Source organism: Cupressus sempervirens, chromosome 10 (genome assembly GCF_028749045.1).
Source record: "Cupressus sempervirens isolate cs-2001-9-10 chromosome 10, ASM2874904v1, whole genome shotgun sequence".
Lineage (NCBI taxonomy): Eukaryota > Viridiplantae > Streptophyta > Pinopsida > Cupressales > Cupressaceae > Cupressus > Cupressus sempervirens.
This window is the reverse complement of record NC_143127.1, coordinates 733916556-733927132: the sequence shown is the minus strand read 5'-3', so window position 1 is coordinate 733927132 and position 10577 is coordinate 733916556.

Here is a 10577-nt window from a genome sequence, read left to right as displayed (position 1 = left end):
CACTATGTATTATTCAACAAAAATACCTTTGCAATACAACCACGGAAGCCTTCAAAGCCATAGCCACAACCAAGAATTCCATGTGAACAAACATGAATCCACACATCCCATGCCATGCTTCCAGCCTTCACAAATGCTCTCTTGGCTAACCTGCCAAGCCTTTTCCTACTTGACTCTTTTCCTTTTTGCCTTTTGTCTTGTCTCTGCAACTACCCTTGTGGCTGCTTATATAGTAGCAAGTCCCACAAACCACCAAGTGGCATTACATAAATAGTGTGCTAAAACTATGTGCTACCTAACCCATCGATCCCACATTTACTAGTGGAAATTTAATTCTTTTCCCCAATATTAAATAATTACATGAAATATTATCATAATGTTACAATACAACTCATCAAGTATATCCCATGGGAATCTTCACATGTTGCATGTCCATCTAGGTGCAACATTACATAATAAAATAAAATAATACAATATAACAATATTATGCAATGTGTGCAACACCCATTATCTCAACAACAAGTGTTTAAACAAGAGAACCAACAAGATAGTGGAAATCACAAATGTGGCAATTGATGAATACCCAGAGAATAATGATGAATACATAAAAAAAGGAATCTAAAGACTATAAAGGGTTTCTATATGTACAACTTATGGAAGAATAGGTAAATGAATAGGAACCAATTTAGGTGGTTGAAGAAGTACCTAGAGCTGAACTAGTATTGCCAAAGTATGTAAAGTTGAATCATTTCCCTAATCAAATAATTGGTGACAAAAATGTTGGTATGTTAACAAGAAGAAAAGAAAGAGAAAGAACATGGCTGTTGTCTAAATTTGAACAAAAAATAGTGAAAAAGACACTAAAAGATGAAGATTTTGTGAAAGGTATGGAATAATAATTAGATTAGATTGGGAGGAACAAGAGATAGAAACTAGTTCACAGACCAATAAATGTGAATGTGATCAACACCAAATGAGTTCTTAGAAACAAGATAAAGGAGAGTAGTGAAGTAGTTAGGAATAAGGAAAGATAAGTGTGAAAAGGATACACACTAGAGGAAGGTTTGGATTATGGAGAGACATTTTCACCCATGACTAGACTTGAAGAGATAAGGATATTGCTTGCATTTGGTTGTTATAAAGGATTAAAGGTATATCAAATTTATGTTAAGTCAACATTTCTTAATGGTATCTTGGAATAATAAGTATACATTAGATAACTTTATTATTTTCTAACTCAGAAGGTAAGAATTTCGTGTGCAAACTACATAAATCTTTGTATGGATTCAAGTAGGCACCAAGGGCATGGTATGAAAGAATGAATTTGTACTTGATCAAGATTGTCTTCATTGGAACAAGTGATAGCGATAATGTGTATCTAAAGGATGAGAGTGATGATAAGATATCGATTACAAAGATATTTGTATATGACATCATTTATGGAGAAAATGATGAGTTGAACATTGAGTTTACAAAAGAGATGAAAAGGGAGTTTGAAACATCCTTGATCAATGTGATCAAGATCTTCATTGGATTAAAAATTTACAAACTCAAAGATGACATCTACATAAGTCATACCAAGAATGTGAAATAGATTTTGAATACTTTTGGGTTAGAAGACTTAAATTTGTTTAGTACTCCTATGGTAAACAATTGAAAACTATCAAAGGAAGATGACTCTAAAGTGGTGAATGAGACACTATATAGATCCATGATCAATAAGATATACTATATGGTACCAAACATATCGTGCAAAACATAGGATGTTGGGATAGTGGCTAGATTTTCCTATAATCCAAAGGAATCTCATTTGGTTGTAGTAAAGAGCCTCTTTAGATATCTCAAGGGGACTCAAGATTATACTCTATGGTATGTAAATAAAGGTGATTTCACATTGAATGTATTTATTAATTTTGATTGGGTAGGTAATGTTGATGATTAGAAGAACACATGTGGTGGATCAACACAATTATTATGGATCAAGAAAATTCTAGAAGGAATTTAAGAGAAGGTTACTGAACCAATGGTTATCTACTATGAAAATACAAGTTCCATTAACATTTCAAAGAACCTAGTGATGCACTCTAAGACCAAGCATATAGCTAGAAAGTATCATTTTCTTAGAAAATGGGTTCAAGTAAAGGAAGTAAGGTTGGAGTATGTATTATCTAAGGAACAAGTAGAAAACATACCCATAAATCCATTTCCTAAGGATACCTTTGAGTATCTAAGAGGTAGTTATGGGTCATTCCCCTACCTAAGTTAAACTAGGAGAAAGATGTAGTTGCATCAATTCAAATGTACTCATTGAATATCTTTATATTTGAATTGATGTTCTTAGAATACTACTTAGAGAGAGTAGTTGTAATATGTTCTAGTTAGTCAGTTTTAGCAAAGAAGGTTTTAGGTGTGTTTGGAGCCTTTAGAATCATTTTCAAAGGGGGAGTGTGTGCTAATAATAGGGGAGATTAATGTGTTGAAAAAGGAGGAGAGTGGGTATGATGAATTATAGAAGAGATAACTTTAGTGAAAGGGGGAACATCTAAAGAAGTGGTGAAAGATAAAAGTGGAAACATTTTTGGTTTCCTAGTGTCAATTGTTGATGAACAATTTTAAACACAAAATAAGAGTATAGAAGTGTAGCAAGTGTTTCCACCAATACCAAAGGGGGATATTGTTGGCATACATGATCTTGTAATATAAAGCATTTTTAGTAATATCATGACATAGATTTGATTGCATGATGATCATTTATTGTGTTGTCATTGATGCCAATTATTGACCTAGTGTTCTTAGTAGATTCCCAAGCATAAACATGATAAGAAAGCTGTTGTAGTGAGTTTAAGTAGTAGTGATCATTAGGATAGAATTGGGAATATCTCTAAAGGTCCATGATATGTCCACTACTATTGAAGTGGATAATAGTGTGATTGGGTGAATTGACAGTGTAATTGCTAGAATAGTTAGCAATAAGTGATAGGTAATTTAATCAAATTATCAAATCTATGATAATTCAAGTGGAGTAATAATATAATAATATAACCAACATAATTTGGATGACACATTTATGATTTCAACTCAATTTTGGGATTGATGAATTAGTGATAGAATGGATAAGTGATTGGTGAAATAGTGATAAATTGTTGAATAGGTAAAAGTGTATTTGGTTCTTGAGTGATAGTCAATAAATTGAGGATTGGAAATCATTGTTGATGTTTTGATAGATTCACTTAAGTCATCCGTGATCTTGTGACATGTCTTCATGATTGGAGTTGATGATTTGACATCACATTGATCAATGGTAGTCTATTCAGAAGATTTTAGAGGAAGATAGTGTTTGGCCAAAATGTGTTTGACTTTTTGGCACATAATTATATGAATTGGTTGGTTTGGTGTTGTAAATTTATTTTATGTTTTGATATTTTTCTTATGGGGTAGTTCATCTAATTAGGATATTTGAAATGCATATTGATTTCAAATTTAGGGCTTGAGTATGGTGATGGACTTGAAAGTCCAATCTTTAATAGTGAAGAAAAAATAGTATGTTGTTATTGGTCATGGTTCAACATGTGCAGTAAAGGATACATTTTGAAATCCAGCCAAGGTGGGGTTGAATATGTTAATTTTATTTTAGCTTTAGTGGATCTAATCAAGTAAAGGTAGTGCTATTCCACAAATCATTAATTTTGTTGTTCCCTAATAGTTACAATAGTATAATACCTTGATTGAGTGTATCCTAGAAAGTCCTTAATTGTAAATACATTAATAGGATGACACTTTTATTGGTGTTTAAAGTCATGAATCTAGGCTACTCCTAATAGGGTAAAACTCTTAATAAGGATATAGGTAAATCCCTTAACTAGCTGGCGCTTAACAATGACTTTGTAACTCCTAACAAGGTTAAGGTCCTCACAAGGTGTACTTCAAAAGAGTGTACAATTTGTAGGTACTAATCCCCATCATGATTTTTACCCAAGTTGGGTTATTGTAATACCAAATCTAATACCAAATCTACGTGTCAATCTTGTGGACGTGTCTATGTGTTGAATATTTTCATGTGCTTCTATTAAATTATCCTTGTAATAGAGGTTTAAAGGTTGGAATTTTTTTTAATCTATTGATCCCCCTTCTCAGTAATTTGATCCCTTTGGAATAAAAATGTTATCATCTCCTCCAAAGATAATGTCATCTACAAATACTTTAACAATCGACAATTTTCCTTCTTCCATCTTTAAATGTAATTTGACATATTTACTTATTCTCAACATGAAACCAATCTTCATTAAATATGAATGTAAAATTTCACACAATTCCCTCAGAGCTTGCTTCAATCCATACAAAAATTATTGAATTTATGAACCATATTCTCATCATTTGATAAAGAAAACCCATCTGGTTGTTCAATTTAGACTTTTGCTTCCAACACACCTTTCAAAAAAGAAGATTTCACATCCATCTCAAAGAATTAAAACTTCTTATAAATTACACATGCTAGTAACATCTTAAAACCTTTAAGCTTATCTAGTGGTGAAAAAGTCTCACCATTAACCAAACCTTCTTCTTAAGCATATCCTTTTCACACCAATATTTCTTTGATCTTGACAAATTTTCCACCTTCATTTAATATATTTCTAAAAAACCACTTTGTATTAGTCACATTCTTGGACTTTGTTCGATGTTCTGCAGTCCAAGTTTCATTCTTATTAATTTATTCACGTTCTATTCCATTTATTTGACTCTGTCATCACTTTTTAAAGCTTCATTTATTGTTCTAGGCTCAAATTTAGGAATCAAGCATGCACTTTGTCTAATTTTTCCTCTTGTCTATAGTAGTTCTATTCTTATCTTCAATAATCTAATTAGAGGAATCATTCAATTTCACATACCTTGGTATTATTATTCTAAATCTTTTTTCTTTGCCTAGATTCATTAGTTGGACCTTTGCATTCTCTTCATTGTTTTGTACACTAATCTCTTGTACTCTTGATTACACAAATATCATATCCTAACCTTTTTAATTTCCTATTTGAATCATTGTTCACTTCATGAGTGTCTATAAATTCATCCACCTTCACATTTTCACTTGCAATTATTTTATTAGTTCTTTTGTTCCAACACTTACAAGTCTTACTCTTTATATAATAGCCTAGGAATATTCCTTCATTTCTCTTTGCATCATAATGTGGATAGTGAAATCATATGTCTTGATTTAGTATTTTCTTTCAAATACTTTGAAATAGTTCACACTAGGAGTATGACCATACCATTATTCATAAGGTGTCTTACTAGTTCCTTTCTTGACTTGTATCTAGTTCAATGTATAGACTATAATTCTTATAGCTTCTCTCCAAAACTTATTTGCAACATCTCCTTGCAACAACATGGTTCTTGCAATATCAACAATTATTCTATGCCTCCTTTCATCTATAATTGAGGAGCCCCCAGAGATGACATCTATCTTTTGATTCCATTCTTTTCACAATAATTAACAAACTCCCAAATTGCTATTAACCACCTCTATCATATCTTAAACATTTTAAGTTCTTTCCACTTTCCTTTTCATATAAACATTTAAAGATTTTAAAATTATGAAAACATTAAATTTTTTCTCTAAAGAAAGTAAGCCACACTATTCTAGAATTGTCATAAAAAAACACAAAATACTTGTCACTATGATAACTTATAGTTCTCATTAGTGCAGAAATACTTGTATGCAATTTTCTAAGTTGAATAAAACTTTCTACTAAAATTTTAGTATCAATCAACTTACCCAGTGAAAGTCCTTGCATATAATATTGTCTATTTTACCTAAAGCAAGGACTCCTCTAATGACATTATTATTGCTTATCTTTATCAATTTATCAAAGTTCACATGGAAATAACTTTTATGTCAAAGCCAACTATCTTTAATATTCATAGCCAAAATAGTTGTACTCAAATGAATATGTTACCATTTGTCTATTTCCTAGTAGTAATCAAATTTCTTAAGATCCCAAGAATTCTGCACACATCCCTTGAACTCTACAAAGTAGCCTTTATCATTTAGTTGATCACCATTGAGAAAATTGTGCTAGAGATCTTTAAGAAAATTGACATCATTAGTAACACTATTATTGTTCAAAGAAATAGATCCTATACCTTTCACATACATGGATTTTTATGGCCTAATCTCACAACAAAACTATCAATCGCTTCATGCTTGGTGAAATTTATTCTATAAAGGGTCATGTGATGTGACTGACCACTATCAATAACCCATTCCTAACTAGGTTCCACATGAGGAATAAGATATTTCTCACCATTGGTAATATCTTCCTTTACTATAACAAATACAACTTCCTCTACATCATTGTTAAGAGATTCATCATCATCACCAATTTTTGCCTCATCTACTACAACATGGCATTATTTCTTTCCTATATCCTTGAAACTTCTTTTCTTTTCTTTATGATCTATATTTAGGCATCCTACAACAATATGACCAATAGTTTTACATGAGAAAAAGACAATTATAATTTTCCTTATATTTGCTACTACCTCTAGGTAATGATTTGTCAATAAAAGCTTCAAAATCCTCTTGTTTCCTCTCTTCATGAAAAAATGACTCAAGATCACTAAGACTCAACTAACTAGAATTTTTCTTACCTTTACTTCCTAGATTGAATAAAAATAAGGCTCTAAAATAAGCTTCAACCTTAGGAAAAATATTATCATAATTATTCATATCAAAGTTAGTAAGTTTATTGAGTAATCCATCGATGGATACTTTCTCAAAATTTATCAACTTCTGAATTATTAAAACTTTGATAACACAAATACATAGTAAGGTTTTCAATATTTTACTCAACACAACATTATCTTCTAGATTTCCACCATAATTTATGATTTCAAAAACTACATCTTTCAATCTATGACCATACTAAGAAGTTTTCTCACCTTATATGATGCAAGATCATCCTAGGTGTAAGGGAAATCTTGGATCACCCAAAAATATTTCTATTTCCAATTTTTGTGCTTTTGTGTTTTTAGTAAGAGCTATTCCTATACAAAATTTCTATTTGAGGGAGCTTGCTAATTTTATTAAGTTGGTATTATGTGCTTAGATTGTTCTAATCTCTTATGTGGAGGTTCTTCTTAGACATATCAGCCTACTAGCTAAGTTTTATTGCCATATCATATGTATTGGTGCACTCATTGTAGATTTTTAGTATGAATTTTAGCTATTCAAACTTTAGGTTGAGCATTAAAGGCCTAAATGGCTCCAAAATAATGCAAAACCTTCACTAATGAATGCCTATGCAATCACATGTTGTAGATTGCTAGTTGAGGATTTTGGAATGGGGTTACAATAGGCCATCGGGTCAATAATTTGCTAGTTATGGTCTCCAAAAGTGGACCCATCAACAAGAATAACTTTAGTGGCTAATATTCGCCAATTGGCTAATCTTGCTCACTAGGGACCCCAAATCTGGCTTTTTTTTTGCACTTTTGGAGTGGTCATGTCGCCAATACTTTATCAAAATTGGGTCCCGTTCTTAGGTCAATCACCAATAATAATACATAAGTATTTGTGTTTTAGTGATGACTTCACCAGTGAAATTTATTTTTCCCATGTGGAAAATTATATAGAATCACCTACAATTTCCAATTATTATCTTAAATGATGTCATATTAGCCAATATTTAGTAAAAATAAAAGTTAGGTTACATGTTAAGTATGTAGATTTGACATGTGTCTCTTTTCTAGAGGCTTTCCATGAAACTTCTTGTCCTTTCTCACTTTGGCCCAAAATAGATTTGAGTGGGAGTATGTACCTTTACTTTTGTGACTTTCTTTAAAAAATATATTCTTTTAGAATTTTGGCCTGAAATAGGATTTAGGCCATTGATTTAGGATCCTCCAATGGTCATAAATAATAGGGATGTTGCCTCCATTCCACCATTCAATAATTTTGAGGAAAACTATCATGATAAAAGTGGGATAAATTTGACCTTCCAGTTTGATAATCAATTAGGATCCATATAATAATAATAATAAAATTATGGTTTCTAGGTATGTGAGCTTTTTTCCATGATTTTCATCAATAATGAAAGATTTTCCAAGATTTTATAGAATTTTCATACACTTGTAAAAAAATCAATAATGAAATTAATTTTTTCCCTACTCAAAAAAATTAATTCGCCAATAGAAATTAATTTTTTCCTCTTAAATTAATGTTTGATTTGCCAAAAAATTATACATTTCTTCAAAGGAGGGTTTCTTAAAGTTATCCATGCCCATTGGAAAATGTAATTTGAAAATTGTCTTGAGTCGATCTTATGTAATTTGAAAATTGTAGATTTTTGATATGAATTTTGGATATTCAAACTTTAGGTCCAGTGATAAAGGCATAAATGGATCCAAAACAAGGCAAAACCTTCACTAATGAATGCCTTTGCAATCATATGTTGTAGATCACTAGTTGAGGATTCTAGAATAGGGTTATGATAGCCCATCGAGTCAATAATTTACTAGTTATGGTCTCTAGAAGCAGATCCATTTGAAAATGTAATTTGAAAATGATCTTGAATTGATCATATGTAAAAAAGTTTAATGAAATGATATAATATGAGGTTGGTTGACCTCAAGGGTAAGGGCTTAGTTTCGAGAGACTTATTGGATGGTTAAAGGTTCTTATATAAGGAAGGCCCATAGATTGCCTAGGAAAATTTTGGGTGATAGTCACAACCCTGTCTTGCAAACTATTGTAAGGAAGACACCCATGTGGGTTTGCATATTGTAACTCTGTAATTTTGCATTTGTGATGATAATAAGAATACCATATTAACTTTCTCTTAATTTGCGTTTTTCTCTATTAATGTTGTGGTATTAAGGGGAGAACCCTTCATCAAGTGGTATTAGAGTGGGAGTTCATGAGTGTATAAAAAAAATGCCGATTAGGAGGCAGTTTGCACTAGGACTATGGTTTGGGCTAAGTGTGTGGACAAATCACCAATTATGAGGCACTTTGCACTAGGGTTTCATCGGAAGCACAAAAATGCCTCTAGAAAGAGAGTGCGGTGGAAGAGTCATAGGTGTTATGCTTGAGGCTTTTAGAGCTCCCAAGAAATAGATGCAAGTGTTGGAAGAACAAATGTACATAGGAATAAATCTTTCTATAAGAAATGAAAGTGGGGAAGAAGAAGAAGAAGAAATTATTGAAGAAGAGAGGCTTTTTAGGGTCATTTTCAAGATCGGGAAAAAACTTGAGTTTGAGGTTCCCACATTTTGAGGAAATCTTAACTTGGAGGAATTGATTGATTTGATCAATGAATTGGAGGAATAATTTGAGTATAAAGATATTGAAGATCTAGATAGGGTCAAATTTGCAAAGGCCAAATTGAAGGGTCAAGCGAAGATTTGGTGGCAGGAGATTGACTTGGAGTGAAATAGAAGAAGGAAGGAAAAATTCACAAGATGGGATCAAATGATAGCTAAATTGAAGCAAAAATTCATTCCTATAGATTATGATCTTGATCTACTAAAAATAATGCAAGGGTTGAAGCAAGCAAAAAGATATATTCAAGAGTTTACCGAAGAGTTCTACCAAGTTCTCATTAGAACCAGCCATGCAGAAGATGACAAGGAGAAACTTTTTCATTATCTTAATGGGTTAAATCCAAGCATTTAAGAGGAGTTGAGTCTGGTTCAAATGACCAAAATTGAGGTGGCATACCAGTTTTCCATAGGAGTTTATGAAAGATGAAAAAGAAGTTTGATAACAAGAAAAGAAGAAGAGGTCACGATGGAAGATTTGGAGGATGATCTTATGGAGGCTGAAATGATGATTAGAAGAACAAGGATAAGGCATGTAGTAGAAATTGGAACAAGAGGGGAAATAATTCCAATTTCCATGATCAAAATAATAGAGATCAGTGAGGAAGAGGAAGAGGGAAAGAATCTAGAAGAGGAGGTTTTCATGGAAAATGTTTTCAATACGGAGAATAAGGGCATAGTGCATTTGAATGTTCCTAGTGCTAAGGAAGGAATGATAGAAGAATAGAAGGCTAGGATAGATTTGCATATGTTGATGAAAATTCTAAATCATTACATTATGAAAATGCTGAAAGAAGATAAATCCTAGTTAATTGAAGAGCCCTGTTGAGTGGTGAGAATGAACCTGATCAAAGGAGGAGCTTGTTTCACACTAGATACAAATGTGAAGATAATCATTGTGATGTGATCATTGATGGTGGAAGCATTGACAACCTAGTGTTAAAAGATATGGTCACAAAGTTAAATCTCAAAAGTCAAAAGCACCCACGCTCATACCGTATTGCCTAGGTGCAGGATGACCACAAGGTCATGGTCAATGGGCAATGCTTAGTGAAGTTCAAGATTGGAAACTACTTGGATGAGATGTTGTGTGATATCATACATATGGACATATGTCATATGTTGTTGGGTAGGCCATGGAAGTTTGATCGGAATGCTATATATGATGGACATACAAATACCTACAGTCTAACAATGGATGGAGTGAAACATAAGTTTAATCCATTAGAGGAAAAAGAAGAAAAGGTATATAGTGTTTCTAG